General features: G+C 35.0%; 1 pseudogene; it reads right to left on the bottom strand.

Moving 5' to 3' along the window:
- Positions 1-22258: 22258 nt before the first annotated feature.
- On the bottom strand, positions 22259-23631 carry LOC138147258 (growth factor receptor-bound protein 10 pseudogene; annotated as a pseudogene).
- Positions 23632-26569: the final 2938 nt, after the last annotated feature.

Here is a 26569-nt window from a genome sequence, read left to right as displayed (position 1 = left end):
TTATAGATTTAGAACCTTATCTTTGTGGTTACTGACAGAGAAGTACAAGGTCTCCACACCTTTCTGTGTGACTCACCCATGATTTTTAAGTAACTCTTTTGTAAGGGACTCACCACACCTACTAGAAGACAAACTTTTCCCTAATTTCCTTAATATCTAAGATGAACATTTGTTTTCTCATTCTCAGTGCTTGATAAGAAATTAATGAAGCAGAAGTTTATAGTTAATAACCAAGTATTTAATTTTCACTTATCTTTGATATTTCTTTTGACCTTTGCACTAAATGAGAATATCTTATGGTATGCAAGTAGAATTGATGATAGTATCTAATTTCCATCACCAATTTATGGCAACCATGTCAGAAAGAATATCCAGAATCAGATTTTTTTCTTTCCACTTAATAATTCCTCTTTAGATATAGCTTATTCAATAACTGTCTGGTTTAATGATAATATGATTATCTGATATCATTAATGTAGCCTCTCTTTACCTTATTTCTTCATAGTTGTTTGTTGATTAGACTTTGATCTTCTTGAGAGTGGGTGTAGAGACTTTGTAACCCTCCTTTCTATACTCAATTTTTAGCAAAATCCACATTGACACTCTGGTTCTAAATGTAATTGGACATTTTAAAGAAGTTTCACCTAAGTGAAATAGATGGCTCACAGATTGTCCTCCAGGGGCAAATAAGTTAGTTTATTTCATTGCCTACCCAAAGTTAATGCATAGCATTATTTCATGGGACTCTTGGTTATATCACTTTAAAGCCCCCAAGATCAAAATGTCAGCTAACACACCAACATCATTTACAAAGAATGATGTAAACATTTTCTATAAAGAATTTGACAAGATTTCACAAACCAAGTAAACATCTCTCTCAATACTTGATGGACTTTGGTATAAAGGTACACATACAGGGAAGGAAGAGAAAATAAAAATGTAGAAAATATATGGTCCCAGATCATGAAAAGAAAGTGTTTATAAAGACCCATATCTGTGTAATATTAATACTTTCCTCAAAAATAGAATTAAAAAGAATAAGATGTGGGACATATCAAATAATATTACCCAAAACTAATATGTCTATACCTGAAAAGGCAAGGAATGACTAGTTCTTCATTTAGGAGTCATTTCACAATCAATTGTCTGTAAGCAATGAGGGAACCAGTTGGTTAGATAAAAGGTAAAAATAAACAACTACTCTGATGACTGGATAGAAATGCAAAAGGGACATTATACTCAATGAACAGCATCTTCAAGATTACCTATTTAAATAAGGGAACATCTCAATAAAAAGAAATAGAAAAAGGATAATCATAAATATTTAGATTAATTCTACTTATGTCAAGAATTGCCAAAATGAAGTCTAGAAACCACCTCCATCAGTAAATGCTAGATCTCCTTTTCAAAGATTCATAGTGCCAAAGGGCAACATCACTTGTACTCTAATATGGCATGATTTCCAAAATATTATGGAAAATGAGGATGGAAAATCATGTGTCTTGTCATAGAACAGTAAAAGCAATTTAGGTGAGGGGTGGAGAGGGAGTAGAAACTGTAAAGTCAGATTTCTTGGAGAGCCAACCAGATCATACTATGAATATTTGTGAGTAGACTTGGAAGGACAACAAATATATGGAAGTGGAACAAATCTGATCACTACCTTTAGAGTTTACCTCTTCTATTCTGAGTAAGAAACTAGAAATAGCCATTAAGAAGATGAATTCAGGAAGTGTAACTCAACCTGACTATATAGAAAAAAGTATAAAAAAAAAAAGAAATGTTCTAGATGTGATATCATTGTAAAAATATTTTGGATCAATTTTTAAGATATCTCAAAATAGGAAATATTCTAAAAGACTGAAAAATAGCAACAAAATAGTCATGACAACAATACCAATTTTATTTGCTGGCTTGATGTTTACAAAATTATGTATATACATTATGGTATGTTTAGTACTCATAAAAAGAGACAAAAAGTCAACAAATTATCAGTCTGCAAACTTACTTTATTGCCATAGAACATTTATCCAAAAGGACTATGCATACAAGTGATTCAAAATACAATTGAAAACCTAAGTTTGGGGGTAAGTTATGGCATATTTCTTAAGATGATTTGTATGGGGGGAAAAGGTGTATAAAATGATTTCACCAAGGAAATATATACCTAGAAAGGGAGATGAACTGACCATGTTACAAGAGTGAGATTTGGCATATGAATAGAAGTATGGCTAAAATAGTCTGAATGAAATATTAAAAAACTAGAAAGCACATTGATTAGATCACCTATGAGAATTTCCACAAAACAATGGTCAAGAATTAACTGGATGGGATGACATGAGAGTATAGTATCCATGCATCCAAGAAAGATACTGAGTTGGGATTATGAAAGTTGTCAATGTGTGCAAGGGACAATGACAATTGAAACAATTATCTATCATATTCAAACCATAAAAAAAAAACTTTTTAACTGAAACATCCAAATTATGGGAGAAAATCATGATTTTAGTTAGCTTCAGATAAATGCCTTTCCAGAAAATTATCTTTTCAATTTGATATTGCATGCACAGACAATGCCATTATATGCTTCCTCACTGGAATCTTTGAGAGACTTCCCAAAATTTATATTTGTTTTCTTTTTAAATTTTTTACAACTTTACTTTGTGGTTGGTTCATCTGTAGTTTTTATGTGGTCATCCATTCCCTATTCTTTCATAAGTGAATAGTATTACTATCCATTAGTACCATTTAACTATAATTAGACTCCATTTGGGGCTGATAATTTTACTCTCTGGAGTACTGACAACAATGTTCCATCAATTCTACATATTTTAGAAAAAAAAGTTTCTGTTTACTTGTTTAAATCATTTATAAAACATGCAATGTAATACTAAAACACATCCTTGGGAGTTCAAACATATAATTTTTTTTGCCATTTTACTTAGATTTAATTCTTAATTAATTCTTGATTTTCTTCTGTAGTACTCAGTTAATCTGGATGTATTTTCTATGCTGGTAATCATTTGAGAGCATTTGGAACACTTTATCAAAATTAAAGTGCTTCTTTTTACCTGCCAACCTTTCCAGTTTACAAGGTAAATTATTTATTTGGAGACAAAAGTTAGATTTGCTTGCCATTACTTGTTTCTGACAAATCTGTTTTAGCTGTTATGTAGGTTTTGGTCATCCAGGTGCTCCCAAGTTGATCTTTTAAAAAATAATGAGAAGCTTCGGAATCAGGGAAGTTGAACTAACTGGTTTCTCATTCGAAGGTACTGATCTATTCATGATATTCTGAATATAAACTATCCTATTTTTCTTATCATTTAAATTTCACTGATTTTATACAAGTCTTTCAGTAAAATTGATAACAAGATAGTTTTCAGTCCATTTCTTAAATATGAAAAGGTACATTTGGTCAGTTGCCATTTGTTTACAAACCATGTAGGTTTTTTGTTTGTTTTTTGCCTTTTGGAGGGCAATTGTGGTTAAGTAACTTGCCCAAGGTTGCACAGCTGGTTTTTTTTCATGTGGGTGTTAAGTGTCTGAGGCCAGAACTGAACCCGGATCCTCCTGACTCCAGGTCTGCACTTTATTCACTGCACCACCTAGCCTCCCCTAAACCATGTAGTTTTACTAAAAAGTTTGCACATACTGCTGAACTTTATTTTTTACTTCTGTTATGGTCTTCAATGTTTTAGTTCCCAGACTGAAAAAAAAAATTTGGCATTTAAGTAATTTTCCAATTGGCATGAAAAGGGAAATGGAAAAATTAGGATCCACAGTTTATTTTTTATCTTTCTTTTCTGTTCTTCCCAGTTTCACTACCTTTGTTCAGGTCTTCATTATCTCTTACTGGAATAGTTTAATAATCTCCCTGCTATTTTGCATCTCAAACCATCTGCAATTCTATGCCGAAGATTATTCTTCCTTATACCCCATTTTGTTATGCAATTCACACAATCAGGTTTAGGTAATGTCCCAATTTATCTATTGATTCAATTTCAATCCACTCATCCTGGCAACCATGCCTTTCTATAGTCTGGCCCCACTTTACGTATTCAACCTTAATCACTTATGTTGTAAGAAGTAGTCAAAAGCATGAAGAAGGTAAATTTTGTCTTCTGTGCCTCAGATTCCTTTTATCTTCTGCCCTACCCCATCTTCCAATTGTCTAGTAAAGTGGCTGAAGGCTTTGTGCTCTGTCATTATTTCCTACTAAAACCTACTGTCAAAAAGAATTTGATGCAATTTCAAGAACAAAGATTTCTTGAGAGCTGGTATATAGGATACTATGATGGTATCTGGGAATACAAAATCAAAACTGATGAGCCCTTCTATCCTTGCAAGGATGTTATATCCTACTAAGAAGATACAACATGTACCAAAGTAGGTACATAGGGAATATGTACATCATAATACAAAACAATTTCAAGAGGGAGAGAAGGCTAACAATTTAGAGTAGCTATACTTGGAAGGATATGATAAGGATCATATGATCTACAGATTAGGCTGTACTGCATTCTAGAATTTAGAAACCATGTGTGCAGAAACATGGAAGTGGGAAATATATTTTCTATTAGAGGAAGAGCTAGCAAGCAAATTAATCTGGAATAAACAGTGCATAGATAAGAGTAATATGACTGGGAAGGTAGGTGGAATCTAGATTGCAAAGGCTTTAAATATAAGACTTAAGAGACTGTATTTTATCCTGATGGAGAGAGCCAGAAAAGATATAATATCTATGATTTTAAATTCTTAGTATGAATTTAAAACATTTATTGAGGGACTTTGTACTTTAATACTTAGTTCTAAAAATGGATATGAAGCTAAGATCACTTTTTTTTAGTTGCTGAGTAAAATATGAAGGAATCTTGGAACATTTATCCCTATAGTTGCCACTATAAAAGATGCTAAACCCTCTGGAAACATCTTAGCATCCATAGAGGCATTCCTTGCACTACTTTATTTTAAATATCTCCTTTTAGACAGGAAAATATCCCTAGGAGAAATACCTTATTTTTTGTATCTTTAAATGTAAATTTTTAGTTTTCAACATTCATTTTCTCAAGATTTTGAGTTACAAATTTTCTCTCCATCTTTCCCCTACGACCCACCCCAAGATAGTGAGCCTATTGAATACCCCTTCCCCCAATCTGTTCTCTCTTATATCGTCCCCCCCTCTAACTTTCTAATTTAGAAGGGTAAGATAAATTTCTATACCCAGTGCTATATCTTATTTCCAAGTGGCATGTAAAAAACAACTTTTTTTTTAACATTTTTTAAAATTTGATTTCCAGATTCTTTCTCTTCTTCCCTCCTCACCCACACCCACTGGAAGGACATGCAATTCAATATAGGTTGTACATGTGTAGTTATATGCAACATTTCCATAGCAGTTATATTGTGAAAGACTAATTATATTTCCCTCCATCCTATCCCACCCCCTACTTATTCTATTTTCTATTTTGACCCTGTTCCTTTTCAAAAGTATGTGCTTCTAACTACCCTCTCCACCAATCTACTCTCCCTTCTATCATGCCACCTCTTATCCCCTTCTCCCCCCCCCACTTTCCTGTAGGTTAAGCTAATCAAGTGAGTGTGTATGTTATTCCCTCCTTAAGCCAAAATCAATGAAAGTAAGGTTGACCCATTCCCTTTCACCTTCCTGTTCTTCTCCTCCATTCTAACAGTTTTCTCTTGCCTCTTTTATATAAGATAATTTACCCTATTCTGTCTCTGCCTTCCTCCTTCCCTCATTATATTCCAGAGAGATACCTTATTGACTCACTTGTACCTTAGAGAGAAACCTTTACTCAAGTCTGGGATGGCAAAAACCTATTGTACTATTTTGCCTGGGGCGAGACTTCTTTAAGGAAAAAGTTTTAAAGTCAGCTTTAGTAAATGATTTAGCTGCTACATTAGGCAGCTGATGTCATTAGCAACAGCAGCAAAAACAACAACAAAATAGATGGCCTTATCACCAATTCTGTCTTTAGAGTAGCAAATCTGCCCTGAAATGATATCTGCTTCACATAGTGCAAATCATCATCTTTTAAAAAAAAAATGGAATCAGTATTCTGTATATGAAGCTAAAGTTTTATGCAATGTTCCATCACCTTGGATTTTTATAGGAGTAGTTAAGATTTTAAATTGCTGATCTCTCAGGAATTACCATGAAATATGCCACTGTCCATTAACTGGCTTAGTTAGTGGCCAAATAAATTCACAGTCTTCTCTTTCTGTGACACTCCCAATTCCAATGTGCCAAAAATAAGGTTGAATGAGTTCTGTTGAGTCCAATATTTTTTTTTACAGAAACTTTTTCCCATGCAATTTACAAAACAGAAAGCTATAAAAATAAACACAAGTTTAATGACCTTCACATTCAATCACTGGTCAAAAATAGGCCTGGTAAATTATTGTAATATTAACTTTAAGTAATGGGGTTGAAAACAAGATAAAGTTCTTTGGAGTTGGGCCAATGGGAGAGTAGGCTATCATTAGGGAACCCAAGATAACCATTTGGAGTTTTATGCAATATGTGTAGAACAATTTTTGTAGTGGCCTTAAGGAAGCTATTCCAATATAGTCAAAACGGTACTGAACTAGTAGACAGAACTGAGATTGTGTTGGCATTTTTACTACTTCTATTACCACCAAATCAATAGAAAAAAGATTCAAGCAAGACATGATTGATTTCTGAGCCTGGACTTTCATTTCCTTATCTGTAAAATGGGCATAATCTAAAGTGATAGACATTCTTCAAAGAGGAGTTGTGAGGAACGGATAAAATCATGTACATAGAGGATTTGTGAACTGGGAAGCATCATTCAAATATACTGTGTTTAATCAAAATTGTGCCCATATAGAGAGAAAACAGAGTTTGGTTAGAGGTGGGACAGCTTAAATAATATAAATATAAATGACTATGAAACTGATTTTTATATAGCCTACCACCCTGATTGGGGAGGCAGAGGGCAGGGGAAGATGGAACATAGCATGGTGAAAAAATTAGAAAAAAAGTTAAGCCATTTAGAACATGTATTTTCTCAGAAAGAATTCCATTTTAGATAGGGGTGAGCTTGTCTATGTAGGGGAATCTAGGAAAAATATTGAGAACAAATTATTTTCTTTATCCTATGGTGCCATGCAAATTAGCAGTTATAAAAGTAGAATAAAATATAAAAAGAATAATTCCTATAAATAAAATTAAAGTTAAAAAAATAAAGAAAATTTCAGTTTGAATATTAGATGGATCAGCCCAATTGATACCAGAAATGAAAAATGTTGTTTGGAGTCTTGTTTCTTAACTCTTCCTTAATATTCCATCTCAAAACTCTTATGCTGGTAAAATGAGACAAAAAAGTACCCGGGTACCTTGACCCATGGAACCTAGAGCAGAAACATCAAATACAGCAATCTGTAAATTAAGCTGTTTCAGGGAGGTGTTACAATGTCAGCCTGGAGGAGTTATGAGAGTTGTCAGGGTAGTAATTGGATTTAACTAGTTCAATTCTGCTAAAGGGACCCTGAAATTAGTCAGGGCATGGTAAAAAAAAAAATTTCCATACTCTTGGAATGGTTTGCTTGGAATCATAACATATAGACCAACCTGTAAGATTTGTTTTCCCTTTTCTACTATCAAAAAATAAATTTGAATTAATAAGAGCTTTACCAGTTATTGAAAACATGAGGGTAACTAGTGCTGGTTAAAGAGAAGTCTGAAGTAGCTATTGCCTTCATGATCTCATCCAATTACAAATCTCTCAAGCAGAATTTTCTGTGACAGTGTCATAACTCAGCACCATCCATTGTTCTTGATCTTTTCCCATTGGAGCATAGCTGGCATCTTCCCCAACTTTGAACAAAGGACCCCTGAGGAGTCACACACAGTATTATTGCAAGGAATCTGTCAATCTATATATTCCCCAAACAGATATTATATTTTCTCAACAATAGGATAAAAAGATATAAACTACTGTCCTGTAAGTGTACATAAAAAGTGTTGATTTTTTTAATGGTCTCCTCAAAAACTCTGGGAACCACCAGTTCATGGCCCCTTCTTTGACTGTGTACTCTATATACTTTTGCCTATATTACTGCAATGTTGCTTTTTGTTGCTTTTTTTTTTTTTTACCAGTATGTTGTTTGTCTCGTAGAGGGCAGACAGATTGATTTAGACTTAGGCAAAAACAAGTCAACAACTCTTTATTAAAGCCTTCTATCTACTAAAATTATTTCTACAGAAATCCTAAGTAGCTTCTCTATTTTCTTAAAGATTTAGGCAAGCCAAGTCACTGAAATTAATGATTGGTGAGTACTTTTTCATCCCAAAGCTTGGCTTAGACAAGCACTTGTGCTCACATCTTCTGAATTTTATCTGAAATTGAGTTCTGAGTCTAGCTTATTTTACCAGAAATGTTTTCTATTCAGAATGTCCCTGCTTCCTTTTGTTAGGTGGAGAGAGGAGGTTGGGGAAATATAGAGCAAGACCTGAATCTGTGATTTCACTGCTTTATTAAATTCCCTCTACCACTGCAGATCAGCAACTGCAATTACTACCTTAAAGACTAGCTGGGGTGAAGGGGAGGGTGTGACTATTGAAAGCTTAAATGACTTGTCCACTGTCAATAGCCAAGAAGTATTTGAACTCAAATTTTCTTGATTCTGGGGTCTGATGTCTGTGGTGCCATGCAAATTAGCAGTTATAAAAGTAGAGTAAAATATAAAAAGAATAATTTCTATAAATAAAATTAAAGTTAAAAAAATAAAGAAAATTTCAGTTTGAATATTCGATGGATAAAGTCTTTTCCTACTTCACCCCTGTACCAGTTAAAACACCCCTCTTTCTTCCCACAACTGGAAACAAACTCCTATTGCACTTTGTTCTTACTTAAACTTGCAAATCCATAGGATAATAGGTACAAGGATAGAAAATCCTCAGAGGCCAATTGATCCAACCCCTTCATTTAAAGAGCAAAGTGTGGGAAAGAGAGATTAAGCAGCTTGCCCAAGGTTACACAAGTAATAAATAAGTTAAATAGTTGAAATCTGAACCTTAATCCTCTGACTTCAAATCTATAAATCTTTCCCAATAGACTCTACTGATTTCTAGAATGATATATAATACATTGGACAGGTTATTCACATACTGGACAGGTCTATCTAGGGATAATAGTAAATTTTGTCCTTTGATTTAAAAATCATCTTCACCCCTTCAAGATGGGGGGTTGGGGATGTAGAGAAGTTTATTGAAAAGGATCTTGCAGTCTTAGCAGACCACCACTCAATATTAGTCAGCATATGGCAGCTGAACAAAAGTTAATGTAACCATGAACTGCATAATGGGAAGCAGAGGTTCCACCAAAGGGAAGGTGGCAGTCCCTCTAAACTGTGCCCTGGTCAAACCACATTTATGAAAAATCACATTCAGTTCTGGACACCTCAGTTCATGAAGTTCAATGATAAGTTAGACTAAAATTTAGAAAAGTACAACCAAGATAATGAAGGACCTTAAATTGATGCCAAACAAGGAAGAATTACAGGAAGTAAGAATGCTAAGCTTAGAGAAGGGGAGACTTACAGGAACTTAATAACTGTCATAAGTATTTGAAGGAAAAAGGTTTAGATGTTTGCTATGTTTGGCCCCAGAGGCCAGCAAAATGAACAAAAGGTAGAAGTTGCAAAGAAAAAAATTAGACTTGTATTTAAGGGACCACAAAAATACTTCTAATAGCCACCTATAATTAGAACTGTCATGAGTAGAATGGGCTACCGGAGAGGGAGAGAGTTTCTACTCATTGTTGGTCTTCAAGTACAAGCTGAATGACCACTTGATCAAGACATTGGAGTGGGGGTACTTTTTCAGGCATCAGAAAAATGAGATGGTTGCTGAAATCGCTTTAAATTTTAAAATGCTATGATTCCTTGAGTCTCTCCTATGAGTCCCATCCCGGAATAAGGAACTATGTTTTATTCTTCTTGGTATTACTCACAGAATTTAGTATAATACTTTGCATTATGGTAGGGTATGAGGGGATATGGATTGGGCAGATGAATAATATCTGAATGGGGAAGAAAGTACTTAAATTTCATTTCAGAAAACTATGATTTTCTAAGTTTCTAAATTTTTCCCCCTCAAAGTTTTAACCACTTTCTCTACTAGCCCACTGCCCACTTTAATGTTCTATTGAACAATTAACTGCCTGACAAGATGTTACCATACAGATAATTGCTAAGATGAAAAAGTTCAGAAGATTACTAATTTCTGCTGGAACTATATCAATCAACATGCCATTTATGATGTACCTAGAGAGCTTCCTGCAAAACATAAATGGCAAAATTTTAATTTACTTACAGACAGTATGACTTGTTAACAATTTGTGTGTGTAGTTGTCTGAAACCAAATGGAATTGATTTCAATTGAAGTCATATACTTGAGCTACTTATGCGTGTTATAAAACAAACTTTTTTCTAAGTCAGAGGCATATTCTGACATTTCAAGAAAATGGACTGAGAAAATAAGCATACAGAAACCAGCAGCCACGAGTGCTTTGTGTCTGTTTTTAAGAGAAAGCAAACAAATCATTGGAAGCAATGAATTTATGGATATAGTTTTGTCAAACTGTGGGACTTTGTGGCATAAAGGACAGTGTTTGACTGTTCTACCTTAATAATGTGATTTAGTGCTTATTTCTTTGCTTTATAATAACATGACTGGTCAAGAGTTTTCACCTTTTAAAATTTTGAAATGAATTTGGAACTGGGAAGTTGACCAGTCATTAGGAATAAAAGCACTGTACATGGTGACCTAAGAGAAGAAAAACCAGAGAACATTCCTTAATGTCATAAAAAATGGTTTGAAAGCTTTCATAAAAAAAAAAAGAAATTGATGATAAGGAACAGATTAAATTAGCCCAAGGCATCTCATCAAGAAATACCCAAAGCTAACCTCATTCATTCATTTCATCATCCACAACTATTTACTGAGCACACACTGTACAGTGCTTATGTAAGGTGTTGTAGAGACGGAGGGATTTTTTTTAAAGATAAACTTCCCCTTATCCTACTTCTTCTTTTTGCTAATTTAATTGGAGAGCCAGCTAGATGGTTCAATGGACGGAGTGCTGAGCCTGGAGTCAGGAAGACCTGATTTCAAATCCAGCCTCAGACACTTACTAACTGTGTATCCTTGGGCAAGTCACTTAACCTCTGTTTGCCTTAATCCACTGGAAAAGGAAATGGCAAACCATTCCAGAGTCTGCCCAGAAAACCCCATGGACAACATTGGCATGCTATGATCAGTGGGATCACAAAGAGACAAACTTGACTGAATAACTGAACAACAATGCACTTACATGTTCTATTATGTCTGAATCTTTCCTTTCTCCAAACTTCTTATTGCCTTCTTCAGAACGTGTACCAAGCATTTGGTGTGAACTGTCATCATCCTCTTGTCACACATTTTTGCTCCCTCCTTATTTTTACTTCTCTGCAATGTTTCCCCAACTCCTCCATCTATCCATTCTTCTCATCCATTCCTACTTATTTTACCTTCATCAATTACCTTCTTTGCACATTTTTCCTATTTACTTAATTACCATAACTCACTCTATTGACTCTTTAAAATGAGTTAGTAAATGTACCTAAAGGTGATATAATACTGAACTGAAAACCTGGGAAACTGAGATCTGACTCTGTCACTGACTCTGTGACCTTTGTCAAGTCACTTAATCTTGCATCTCAATGTAAAATCTAAAATTCTGCTGAATTGGGCTACATTACCTTTAACATCCCTTCCATTTCTGATACCCTCTGATTCTGTCAATATTCTGTCTTGTCTGTGTTTCTGACTCACTGAATTTTAACATAATGACTCAGCAGCCTTTTCACCCTGAAACTTCACTCAATATCTAGACCTCCTTGCCCTAGAACATCCTTCTGACATGCTATTCTCCTCCCACAATTAAGTTCCTTCCAGAGGCTTCTATTTTGAAGATAAGCCCAGGCTAGCCATACTTCATTTCCCTCCTGACTTTGCTTCTGACTCTTTGCACTTTACTATCATGCATCCATGCAGGTACTCACATTTTGAACTACTGTTTTAACTTTCATCATTCCTCGATAGAGTATAAGCTATTTACAGGCAAAGATGGTCTTTTTCACTTGAATTTGCATCCCCATAACTTAGTACAGTGCCTGGCATATAATGAACACTCAATAAATGCTCATTGTTTTATATTCACTTCCACATTCAAGCTCCTTAAGTGTAAAACAACAAAATAGAGGAATGGGGGAAAGGAGAGAAAGATAGTAAAGAAATACAAAAAATATATATATCATATATGAACCCTTTTAGTTTTATTTTTGATTTATGGAATAAAATAAGAACTTTCATAATATAGTATAATAGAAATGATGGTTACACATGAAACTGAAAATCTACTATGTATAACTTTTTATTCTTTTTAATATACAAGAAAGTTATATAAATTTTGTTATTGTTTTCTTCCTTCCCCACATCTCACTCTAGAGATATAGAGATGGCCACCATTAGCCACAAATATATGTGTATACATAGGATGTATGTATTATGTATGTGTGTATATGCATACTATGTATGTATATATAGATATATGTAACATTAATCTATACATACTGCTAGTTATCAATTCTTTCTCTGGATGCAGCTAGCATCTTTCTTCATATGTGCTCTACAGTTTATTTGGATATATATTTATATGAGTCTATTTTTTTTTTTACAAAGTGGGTTTAATGCTTTTAGCTTTTCCCAAAATTCATTTATTTAAAACTTGGTTATATCATTTCATTGTATCACTGATTTAAAGCTAAAAGGGAATCTAGAAGTTATCTAATAAAACTGCTTTATTTTACAGCTGAGGACACTGAGAACCAGTGAAGTTAAATGAATTATCCAAAGTCTCATGAACTGTAAGTGGGAGAGCTGAGGTTTGAACTCAGATGTTTGACTACACATAAATCAGGGGTGACATAATGAGAGTTGCAAGAGACCAAGCTGCAATCTAGTCCAACCTCCTTATTTTGGAAAATTTAAGTCCACAGAAGTAAAGTAATTTTTTGTAGTCACATGGGCAAGAAGTAGCAGTGCCAGAATATGAACCCAAGTCTTTTGACTCTAGTTATAGCAACCTTTCCACTGTCCGTACCAAAGTGTTTCATAAATGTTCTGTTGGGCAAAGTCAGAGAGACATTACTTAACCTACAATATTAACCCTCACCTTCATCTTGATTGGTCTCCATTATAGTCTTCCAGGAAATCCAGGCAAGTTATTTCCAACATTTGCTATAAGATACATTAGGAAACAGAACCTACCCTACCAGGCATAATTATTTTTCTGTTCAAAATTCAAGTCATCTTATTTATTTGTTACTTTCTCAGATGAAACATGGTTATGTAATATACTATTTTGAAGATCATAGAGGAAGACTGGGGAGGAGATTATTTTTTTTCATTATTGGAAAAATCAGAGAGCATTACATCATGAAAAGCAGTTCAAAGAAGCCACAAAATTATAAAAGGGTAATGCTAAAGCAACTGGAAAATTATTTGCAGCATGAACAGGGATATCCAAAGAGCTACCTCCCTCCAAAAGCATTTGATATGTGAAAATCAAAGTTAGAAACCCAGGTGTAAACAGCTAAGAGCTAACCAATTTCTAATATACCTCACAGATGCTGTACTCATTTTCCCTCCTTGCCCTTCCCATCCTTATAGGCAGAGATATAATGTGTTCCTTCATATAACCCAGCTTTATACTTCTACTTAATTCTAGATGGCTCTCTCTCCAGAGCCTGTTTTGTGCCCACCTACAAGGAGGCTGATAAACACTGGAAGGTTTTGGTCACGCCTCCCCCTGTGACTGTCAGAAGGAAAACCTTCAGGGATATATATTACTGCTCCTAGCAAGCAAGAAACAGATGGAAAACAAACTAGTTCAGGAACTCAGGGGAAAACAGTGGAATTGCATTCTAGCAGGGCACAGTATATACCCAGAGTTGAATGGCTGTACACAATACTTACTTAACTCCTGTGAGCCTTGCCATGATTAGAGGAGCGGATGAAGGCTGGACTAACATGCATCTTCAGGGAAGAAAATTCACACTTTGTTTTACATCAAATATCTCTGTGCAGACTTTAGGCAAACACTAGAATGTGGCTTCTTTTTTTCTATTATGGGCTCTTTTGGCAGTCTAGTAAAGCTAATCAATTTCCTCTCAGAATAATGTTTTTCAATGCATAAAAGAAAATACAAAGAATTACAAAGAAAACCAAATACATCAAAATATATTTTTTTTTCTCATCCAAGTTAACAGACTCACTAATATCTCTTCTCCTGGAGGTTGCCAGGTTAAGAACACCCTTATTAAAATAATTTGTACTTTGTTTGCCTGGAAATTTCTTTTGGCCATTCATTTAATAAAACTGAATCATAATGATATGAATTCTTTTAACTTTAATAAAAAATTTAGTACTGGGTATAAAGCTCCTGCATATAAAACTTGATGAGGCATAGGAGGCCTATTGTAGGAAGGTAGTCATAGAGACAGATTAGCAGATTTGTGTCTAATCTACTAAATCAAACCAATATCGAGTATTTAGTAAAAGCAATGAAGTTAAAACCAAGAGAAAAAAAGCTGGTTAGAATGAAACAAAAATCAAATAAATAGCCAAAAAAAAAGAGTTTAGGGGAAAGAGAATGACTAATTTTATATGAGAAAGCTGATGATTTTGTTTTCAGAAATAAAGTCAGAAAAGACAGAATCACAAAATTTCAGTTTCAGTCCTGTCTGACTCTTCATGGCCCTATTTGGGGTTTTCTTTGCGAGGATACTAGACTGGTTTGCCATCTTCTTCTCCAGCTCATTTTACAGATGAGGAACTGAAGTTAAGGGACTCTCCCAGAGTCACACTGCTAGTAAGTGTATGATGTCAGATACGAATTGCTAGTTCCAAGCCCAGCTCTCTATCCACTGTGCCACCTAGCTACCCAGGTTTGTCTAATCACCATTGACTCATGTGGGTACAGCATCTATCCCAACTCCCCCCTTACCTTGCTCTCGATTTTCTCTAAATCATTTCCTACTTAATATCTTGCAGTCAATTAGATTTAATTCTAATGATGTTCTCTCTCAAAAGTGCAAGCCCAAGTGTTAGGAGTTCACCTCCTGCTTATTGTGGATAATCTTACTCCACATTCACTCATTTATCAGACATTAGACAGAAATTTACATCTCAAATTTTGTCCAAGATCTTTTTCTCCATATTTTCACTTCAAATCTTCTAGGTTGTAACTTGTAAAATTCCATTGTCATCATAGCTAATCTTCACTTTGCATAACTAGCCATCATTTTGTACTTAGATCTTTTTTTTTTTCCATTTTTTTAAAGACTGAGTCTCCCCATCTCACCCAGGCTAAAAATACAGGAAATTCTCATGAGCTAATCCCATTACTGATTCATGGGGGCTTTGACCGACCCCATTTCCAAATTGGACCAGTTCCCCCCACCTTAGGCAGACTGGAAACACCTTGCAGCCAAGGGATCACCATATTAGTGCTGAACTTGGTGTGAGCACCCAACTGGCCTAGCCTATTTCAGCCACCAGGCTGCTTAAGAAGGGTTAAAGTGGCTAATGTTGGGAATGGGCCCAAGCTCCCATGCCAATCAATAGCAAAATTAAGTCAATCTTTCATGAAGAGATGCACAGTGCACTTAGTTGTCCAAATGCTACTCCAGGAACAAAATAAAAACCATAAAGCACTGATGGGGAAAACAAAAGAGATGAAGATCTGCAGCTGGGATACAGTTTCCCAAATATATTTTCCCTTCGTCAGGACAACAGAAAACCAAAAAAATCCCAACAGCAGGCAATCGTGGTTGGACAGCTCATCTCTATTTTGGAAGGAAAGATGTGATGTTTCCTCTGTAGAGATAATTAGAGAATTTAAAGATATGGAAAACTCTTCATTAAAAGTATTGAAATTCTGCCCCCTGACACCTATTTGTGTGAGTTAATGGGCCTTCCCTGGAGTTTGACCATATGGATTTTGTTCCAATATATTGTCACATCTGTGTGGTCCTAGGAGAACAAGAACACCTTAAAAGAAGACTAATATTTCTTAATGGGAAGGAGGAAAGACACAAGGAGTTAGTACAAGCTGGTCATATGACTAGAACTTGATAAAGAAGAGACTTCTAATAAATTTCATCTTAATATATTCAGGCCATCATTTTGCCTCATATTAGCAAGCAAGTTATCTCTCACAGTTTCATACAATCTTCAAATCTTAAAAATAAGCCAAATGTCACAAACAGAGGGCCAAGAATAGATACTTGTAATATTCTATCAGAGACTTTCCCTAAAATTGATATTGATCCACCAAGGACTAATCTTTGATTCCAATAATTTACCCTTTTCTGAATTCCTAAAAATTATATTCTCATTTTCCTTACTTATAGCTGCATTATCCAGAAAGATAGTTAGCATGAAAGAATTTTTTACAAAATCCTTTGTTAAAATCCAACCATACTGGGCTGGTTAGGTGGTGCAGTGAATAGAGCACTGGCCCTGGAGTCAGGAAGGCCTGAGTTCAAATCCAGCCTCAGACACTTAACACAAAAACTAGACTAGACATGTGACGTTGGGCAACTCACTTAACCCCAACTGCCCTCCAAAAAAAAAAAAAAGCAAAATAAAAATCCAACCATACTAAGCCTATGGCATTACCTTGATCTGTTACATTAATTATTCTATTTAAAAGAGAATTGGGATTCAAATAGTAAAATCTCTTCTTGATAAAACCATACTGGTTCCCATTGGATAGAATACTTGACTTAGAATCAAGAAGGGCTGGGTTTAAATTCTTTTTTTAACTCTGACTAGGAGTATGACCTTGGGCAAATCCCAATCTGAGAGGCCAGTTCACTATTTGCATAATGGAGATAATAATAACATCTACAATCTCTACCTCATGGGGTTTTTGTGAGGCTTAAATAAACTTTAAATTGCTAGATAATCAGTTATTGTCATTTGTATTGGTATTTTGTTAAATGTTTACCAACTATCTTTTAAAAGTACATTGTAAGATGTAGACATTGGAGACTGATAGGATGATAATGCAAATACCTCACATTTCTATGTGGATTTATACTATATCTGTATTAATATGGTAAACTTCATAGTGATTGTTATGTGTGGGGGCTGAATGAGAAAGTGAGTACAAGGGTGGTAGGGAAAGAGAGTAAATAAAATAGATTTCCAAACTGACATTCCCATTGAATGATTTCAGAAAATCTCCATAGGAATAAAAGAAGTCTTCCGTGTTGCTTCTCACTATACGGAGGAGATTATTTTTGGTGGAAATCTATAACAATACAAAGGATAGTGCTTTTGAAGCCAAAAAAAAATGGAAACACCTGATTTAATTCATTTTTCTCTGTGTGACATTGGAGAAAGACACATCACCACTATGGGCCTCTGTTTAATTACAAAACGAATGCATTCAGTGATGTAATCTCTAGGGTCTCTTCTGGCTCTAACTCACACAATCCTATTCACTGTGGTATAAAGAGAGTGAACTGACTTCTTCAAGGTAACAGAGTGAGTGAATAGCAAAATCAGAACAAAAATCTCCTAATTCCCAATCCTAGACTATTTTTTTTCCTATGACACCCATGTTGTAAGCTCCCCAAAATAAAAACTAAGACAGATACTAGAGACCAGGTTACATTTTTCTATACTTAAATTTCTGATGATTTTATAGCCCTAGTATGTTTTATTATTTAATCACACTTCAAACTTTTAAAAGATCCATGATTCCTCAGTATGGGTACATCCTTCACCAAAGCAAATCTCAACCTGTCTGCACCTGTGTAGATTTTCCATGCCCCACTTCTATCCAAAATAACCATTTGAAGACCAGACTTCTCATAATGAGCTTCTAGGACCTGAATTAAGTTGTTTTTTTTTAACAGATTTATCCATTCCTAGGCCAGTCATTTACTGTTACAAATTATGTTAAGAGGTCTTCAAATTGGTGGATGAATCTTTTTTAAACTATGTATTGTTATTGATGTTAGTCCTTCATTCTAAAAGAGGATCAACAATATCAGCAAGGTGATGTCTTGACTTAACAAGTGAATTAGATTTAAGTGAAGCAAAGCTGTGTTGAGTCATCAGTCTCACTCCCTCCTCCAGAGTCATCAGAGTCCAGTGGCAAGACATAGCTCAAGACAACTGGTGATGGCCCTGGATGAAGTGGGAGAGAGACCTTGACCTTTTTAATTTAAGGTCTTTCCCAGGTCTCAGCTTGTCTGAAGCAATGCCCATTCAGTAGTTAAAGGTTAAAGGATGTACAGCCTGGATAAATGTCACATAGAAGGAGAGGAGGTGGATGGAATGTGTACTGTATTACTGCAAGCTAGTTATGTAATCAATGAGATGACAGACTCACTGATGAATTCTACAGAGGTGATTCTCCATTTATAAAATTTTTGCCTCCACCACTTTAATCACAATGCAATTTTCTTGGTCATTTTGTATTTATAGTAAACAAATTGCAACTTTCAATGATTCTAAGTTGAAAACAAGTTCCAGTCTGCATTGGTGAGGGGGACTTTCCTCACTGGATTGTCCCTACACCCATTTAAATGCAATTTTCAAGTGGAAGAGGTTTGAAAATGACAGGGAATTTATTACATAATACTGAAAACAAATATAAGTTGAATGTATTGGAGGTATGAGGTTTCATATGTAATTTTATTTTTCTTTGTATATGGAAATGCTCATTTTAAAAAAATATTTGCCAGGTTAACAATGACAAAAATATTTTAATTTCACTCATCTGGATTTTAAGAAAAAAAATTATTGATAGCATGACACAGTGGATAGGGAACCAATCTTTAAGTTCAGAATCAAGTCCTGCCCCTGACACATGGTATTTGTGCAACCACGGTAGAGTCACTTAAGTTATATACCCAGACAATCAGCATGTGTTTACTATGCACCTACTATGTGCAATAAAGTATACTGGTCACTAAGAAGACAAAGACAAAGCAGTCTCTTACATAAAGAATATGACAAATTAGCCAGGGGAGACAGTATGTATGTATGTATAACACATGTATTTCTATGTATTTATACAAATATATATATACTATATACATGTATGAATATACAGACATATAAGCAAATATTAAATGGATACAATAAAGTTTTTTAGGGAAGACAAGCATGTGGGGACAACAAAAATGCTTCTTATATAAGGGGTGTGTGTGTGTGTGTGTGTGCATATATTTGAACACACATATACATGGGTGTATAAAGGAAACTACAGATTCTATGAATGAAGGTAACAAGGCAATGCATGGTGATATCCAATGAAAAGGCAAGGAGACAGGAAATGTAGCAACATGTATATGGAAAAATAAGCATATCAATTTGGTTAGAAGATCCGATTGGGTGTGTCAATTTTTCATGAAGAGAGGAAATGTGTGATAGGATTGGGATATAAGTTGTGGTCGGGTTATGCTAAATGCCATACAGAGGAGTAACTACATGATTCTACTGGTAATTGAGATTCACCAGAATTTATTGAGTAGTAGAAGTAATGCTGATTAATAAAATAGTAAATATACTAATAACAATTAATAATATCTAGCATTTATATATCACTCTAAGGTTTGCCCAAAACTGTGAATGAACATGTATTTCTACATACATTTGTGTGTGTATAATATATATGTGCATGCTATGAATCTTATTTAATCCTCAAAGAATTCTTGAGAGATGTCCCTATTTGATGAATGAGATAACTAAGCTAGACAGAAATTAAATAACTTAACCAGGGTCACACATCTAGTAACTGTCTAGGTCACATTTTAACTCAGGTCTTGATTCAAGATTGAGTGCTCTATCCATATTTCTAACTACCTGACAAAGTTAGTAGTAAAATCATCAGAGCCATGCTTCAGAAAAACTGCTTTGGCAGCTGTGCAGAGGATGGATAGAGTGGTGAGAGATATTAATGTGGAGACTAATGAGGAAATATAAGAAAAAATTGTTAGAGAGGTGTAGAAGCAAATATTATGGTGGTGGCTTTGTAAATAGAGATTCAAAAGATGCTATGGAGGCATGAATAGCACCATTTGTCAATCGATTGGATAAGTGGGCTAAGGAAGAATGAGGAATCACAGGTGGTAGTGCCGTTTTCAACATAGATTACTAGATGGATGGTAGTATTCTTTTTTTTTGTTTACCCCCAAAAGGGTTTATTTCAGTCTACCAAATAGAAAAGTTTATAAAAGCTGTGTCTTGCCCTACAAAGTGAGGCTAAATCAGGCATGCAAAGTGAGGTTGGAAATATGAACGGTTATTAGCCACATTTTTGATTGTTTGAAAAGAGTAGCTAAAAAAAAAGATAGGAAAATGAAATTCCATGTTGCAAGTGAAAAACACATTTTGCTAAAACAAAATCTCCATCTTCCAAGGAGACATTTTCATGGAAAATACTAGATTGTGATCTGTAAACTAAAATACAGTGTTTCTATACCATCAACATAGTTATAGCCAATATATATATATATATATATATATATATATATATTACTTCAGCTTATTACATTTTTGTTTTAAACTACTGTCAAAGCTATATATGATGACTAAAGAGCAGTAGAAAATGTTTTTTTTTTTTCCTTCAACAGAGAGGATTTTTAAAGCAACCCAGTGGCTAACATCAATCAGGGAGCTGGTCTGCATTCTCACTGCTATTCTAAAAGAAAACTATTTTGTTCACCACAGTAGTCTGAATACCTTTTCAAGTAAGTACTTTCCCATCTGCACAGAAAAGGGGGAAATAGCCATTTTGTTCAGGCTAACAGGCAAGGACTGGGAGACATGGAATGGAAGGTCATGGGAAAGACCATAGCCACTATCTTTCTGGCTTATCAGAAAGAAAGGAAAACTGAATTGTGTTATGACTAAATACTTACTTTAAACATTTAAAATGAAACCATTCTTATCATAAGCAAGCAGTAAAGTAGAATCTTGTATCAGCTTGGAATCAACTGTGTGTGTTTGTGTGTTTTCTCAGGAGGATAGAGATCACAAGGTCAAAACCTCTTAAATGGTCAGGTTGAGTCTGTGTTAATTTTGTTCTATGTCTATATTTTGTAACATTGAGACATTCAGGACATTCACTAAAGTAAACAACATAGGAGACATTTTCCAGTTGGCAGGAACTTGGGCTGTGCTGGTGGTGGTAATATGGTGGTGTTTCTGAAAGAAATTGAAGATCACAGAAGATATAAAGTTAAGAAATAAAAAGGATTTATCATTTTTCCTCACAAGCAGATGATTAGCAATGGTGATTTTTCATAGAAACCTGCCTCTTTTGAAACTTGAGCATGGCCATTTGGTAGTGATTATGTAACAATGAATTTCCTAAAGAATAGACACTATTTGACTGGAGGAAAAAATATAACACAAATGTTAACAACAAAATGTTCAAACAATTGTACATAGAAATTGGATAACTAGACTGGGATCTCATGATTAGGTCTATTAATTATGCTACATGTATGCCAGACATTTCTCTAAGGATAAAAACCTCATAAATGATCTCCAAAGTCCATTGGGTGGTGAAGTTATAATTTTAGAACTGAATTCACACTGTTTCAATCAGCTGGCAGCAGAAAGTGCCATTGTAGAAATGCTGAGACTCAACACTTTAGGTCTTCTAATTCTGACAGGTAGAGACTTTTTTGCTCCTACATGAATTGAAAAGTTTCATCATGACCACATATAGGTTGTATGCAATATCCAAAATAAAGTAGGAGGGCAAAAAAAAGTGATTAATACAAAAAATATGAACACACCAGTTTTAATTATCAAGACTATTCCAAAGCCAAAGTCCTTTTCCAATGATTTCTCTTCAGAATCTGTTTCTATTAAGTGACTCCATCAAGATAATCATTCCCCTTTAGTCTCCAATTTGTACACAATTCTACATGCTTTCCTTTATTTCACAAAGGGAGGACTGTATGATAGGATACTCAGCAGCAGATCACTCTTAGATGTTGGACAAACCATGAGGATCTTGGTCTGTTAGCACCTGAATCTATTCCTTTGAGAATCTCAAGGTGCAGAATATAATTTTTAAACCAATTTACAAATCTCCTCATTCATTCTAGTGTTAACTTTCTCTTAAGTTAACTCTCATAAGGCCAGTCTGATACAGTGATGTTTGAGTTTGCAAGGCAAAATTCCTTTTATTTAGCTGGTAGAATTCAACAAGTGGTATCAGATTCAGTGATTTTGGTATTTCTGTTATCAAAGCTGAAGAACATCTGTCCCTCATCCTTATAATGTAATATCTGGATTTTTTTTTAATTTTCTGGTGATTGGCACATTGTGAGTCCAAATGCTTTTAGATTACTCTGACTGTTATGAAAAAGGAAAAGTCCATCCACAAGCCCCTACTCTTTAATAATCCAGTAGAATTCTTCATGACAGATCCTTTCATAAAACCAGTTTTGTGTCCTATGGATCACTGTGCTTAGTGTAGAAGGGTGGAGGGGACTTTGGCTACCAAAGATATTGATCCTTGTGCTTCATTTCCTCCAAGCATGGCCCACTTCCAAAGTGGCCCTCTGAATTTCAGCAGGGTTCTCAATCACTCTTCCTGTTTGACTGGAAAATTCCATTGCCACAAAAGAGTTCTCAGATACACTGCATACTGGAGTTGAGAAGTGGGGAAAGTCATACTTCCCTCTGCTGTGGAATTCTGTAATTCTCATAAAGGAGCATGCCATACTTGAGGAATCTAAATGCCATCATCCAACACATTTTGCTCTGTTCATGTTCAGCATGCAGTAATCTCAGGACTTTGGTCTCATTCCTTACTTTGTTTGACTTGTTACAAAAGCCACAGTCTGTAGGGGCATGGTACTGTTTCTTGCCTACTATCGTAGAAAAGCTATTGCTGTCTTCCAGGTCAGCCAAAAACTGCAAATGCTTTGGCTCCTTTGAAGGTCTTTTTGTGGAGCAATGAAGTACTAATCTTTGCAAATACACATATAATTTTTCCAGGACTTCCTTCCTAGCTCTTTCACGTGTAAAAAAAACTTTGATTTTCAGGACAACTGCTGGAGTTTAAAAAATTCTGCAAAAATTGAGTTTGGGGAATACTGTATCATTTGGTTGCTGATATCAAGTCACTATCTGTTCTGGGAAGAAATTCACAGAATTTTGAAAAACTCATATTTTGTATAATTCTTCCTGAATAAAAATTTACTTTCACGTCCCATCATGTTTTCCACTTGGGCTAACAGCTCATGGTCTTCAAAGCACCTTTCTAATCCTAGATAAAGGGTGATGTTCCACTAGGGTCCAGTCATTGTCATCCACATAATGACTTTTGTAACAAGCAGCTGGCAGAGGTCCCTGGATGTCATGTCTGCTGGAATCTCTACCACTCTGCTTTTAATATCTTCTTTAATAACTTTAACATCCTGGCCTGTATTTCCAGTTCTCAGTCCATTGCATTTCTCCTGATTTCTCACATTTTCTCCATCTTGGGGAATTTTCATCATAAGTCCTTTGGAATTGTCTTGAAGCATTGTATTACTGAGAATAGCTAAATCATTCACAGTTGATCATTGTAGAGTATCATTGTTCCTGTGTGCAATGCTCTCCTTGTCACTTCACTTTGCATAAGTTCATCTAAGGCTTTGTAGGTTTTCCTGAAAGTATCCTATTTGCCATTTCCTATAGTACAATAGAATTCCATCACAATTATATACCACAACTTAGTTATTCCCCATTTAGTGGGCAGTCCCTCAATTTCCAATTCTTTGCCTTAATAAAAAATGCTACTATAAATATTTTTGAATATATAAGTTCTTTTCCTTTTTCCTTCATCTCTTTGGGATACAGATGTAGTAGGATATTGATGGGCAAAAGGGATATACAGCCTTGTAGTGCTTTGGGTATGGTTTCAAACTGTGCTCTGGAATGGTTGTTCAGTTCACAATTCCACCAACAGTGTATTCATGTCCAAATTTTCCCATGTCCTTTCCAGCATTTGTCATTTTCTTTTTCTTTCATATTAGCTAATCTGATAGGTGTGAGGTGGTACCTCAGAGTTGTTTTAATTTGAAATTCTCTAACCAATAGTGACTTAGGACATTTCTTTCAAATGACTATAGATGGCTTCGAATTTTTCATTTGAAAACTGCTTGTTCATATCACTTAAAATGTATCAGTTGGGAAATGACTCATATTCTTATAAATTTAACTCAGTTCTCTCTATATATATGTGATAAAAGAGATCTTTATCAGAGAACTTGCTTTAACTTTTTCCCCATTTTCCTACTTTCCTTCTAATATTGACTGCATTGGTTTTGTTTGTGCAAAAAAACACTTTTTAAAACTTGAATGAAAAGTATGTATTTTACATCTTGTAATGCTCTCCATCTCTTGTCTGGTCACAAAATCCTTTCATTCTCCAAATATCTAACAGGCAAACTATTCCATGCTACCATAATTTGCTTAAGATATCACTGTTTATATCTAAATTATGTATACACTTTGACCTTATCTTGGTATATAGTGTGAGATGCTGGTCCACACTCAGTTTCTGCAAAACTTCTTTCCAGTTTTCTCATCATTTTTTTTGTCAAGTAGTGATTTTTTATCCCAACAGTTTGGAACTTTGCACTTATCAAACACAAGATTACTATGGTAATTTTCTTCTGTGTATTGTGCATGTAATCTAATCTACTGATCCATCACTGTTTTTTAGCCAGTATCAGAGAGTTTTGATGATTACTGCTTTATAGTGCAGTTTGAGATCTGGTACTGCTAGGTTACCTTTCTCCCAGATTTTATTGTTGTTGTTGATTTATTTGATATGCTTGACCTTTTGTTCTTCTAGATGGATTTCATTTTTTAAATTTTTTCTAGCTTTATAAAATAATTTTAGTATTTTGATTGGTATGGCATTGAATATGTAAAATAATTTATGTAGACTTGTCATTTTTATCATATTGATTTGGCCTACCCATGAGCAATTGATATTTCTCCAATTGTTCATTTCTGACTTTATTTGTGTGAAAAAATATTTTGTTACTTTGTTCATATAGTTCTTGGGTTTGCCTTAACAGATGAACTCCCAAGTATTTTATATTGTCTACATTTATTTTAAATGGAATTTCTCTTCCTAGCTCTTGCTGCTAGAATTTGTTGGTAATATACAGAAATACTGATGATTTATGTTGGTTTATTTTATATCCTGCATCTTTACTAAAGTTCATTATTTCAACTAGTTTTTAATCAGTTCTCTGGGATTCTCTATGTATACTATCATAGTGTCTGCAAAGAATGATAGTTGTGTTTCCTTGTTGCTATTCTAATTCATTTGATTTCATTTTCTTCTCTTATTGCTATAGCTAGCATTTCTAGCACAATATTGAATAATAATGGCAATAATAGGCATCCTTGATTCACCCCTGATCTTACTGGGAAGGTTTCTAGTTTGTCCATATTACAGATAATGCTTATCAGGGAACCTATATGGAATAGTGGATAAAGCACTGACTTTGGAGTCAGGAGTATCTGAGTTCAAATCTGACCTCAGACACTTACTAGCTGTGTGACCCTGGGCAAGTCGCTTAACCTCTTCTCTGCCCTGGAACTGTGACCAGGGACTGCCCCCTGCCCCCTTGGCTACAAGCTTGAGAGTGCTACCTTTCCTCCTTACCCTGGGACTTAGATCAAGAACCACATATGGGTGATTCAATAAGATTCTGCTCACAGTGCCAGCAAAAGACTCCCTGTAATATTCTTCTCACCAACTGTTTGACCTCTTTACCATCTATTGGCTGAGAGCTCCTGAAGCCCTGTGCTGCCAATGTAGCCACCCCCTAGGCCCACAGCTGGATTACTATTGCGCTCCAAGGTTCCCCACTACCACAATTAGACAAATCTTTTTTCCAGTCTCCTAAGTTGTCTTGGGCTGGAAAATTTCACCCCAACATTTTGTTGGTTCTAGCTCTCCAGAGTTTAATTTGAGACCTTATTTTAAAATGGTTTGGAGTAGAATTTAGAAGTGCTCAAGTTGGGTTCCTGCCTTTACACCACCGTCTTGGTTCTGCCTCTTCTGGAATAAAAGTTTCAATAGGTTCTAACTTTCACAAGCCATATGAAGTTAGGTTTTATTCCAGATGTCAAATTACTTATGTGAAATTGCTTTGAATCTCTTTTGCAGGCACAAAAGATGCATGTTCTACAGCAACAAAAACTGCAAGTGACAGATTGAATAGGTAGATTTTAGCTAGTAGGAAGAGTTAATGATGATATCTTTTTCCTCCCCCAGAGATGTTTGCTTTAGCAACAAGCAGAAGCTGAAAGCTACTTATATTTTTTTTTTAATGCAACGTGTTTCAAATATTAGGGAAAGTGACTAGAAAAACTCAATAATGTGATCAAGTTGACACCTAAGAAATGTCCCAGGTAGGTGTGTTTGTA

The sequence above is a fragment of the Petaurus breviceps genome, unplaced genomic scaffold, assembly GCF_028583685.1.
Source record: "Petaurus breviceps papuanus isolate PSGF00001 unplaced genomic scaffold, PetGlider_PUasm1.0 90784, whole genome shotgun sequence".
Taxonomy (NCBI): domain Eukaryota; kingdom Metazoa; phylum Chordata; class Mammalia; order Diprotodontia; family Petauridae; genus Petaurus; species Petaurus breviceps.
Note: the sequence above shows the minus strand (reverse complement) of the source record. Positions and strands in the feature narration are given on the sequence as shown.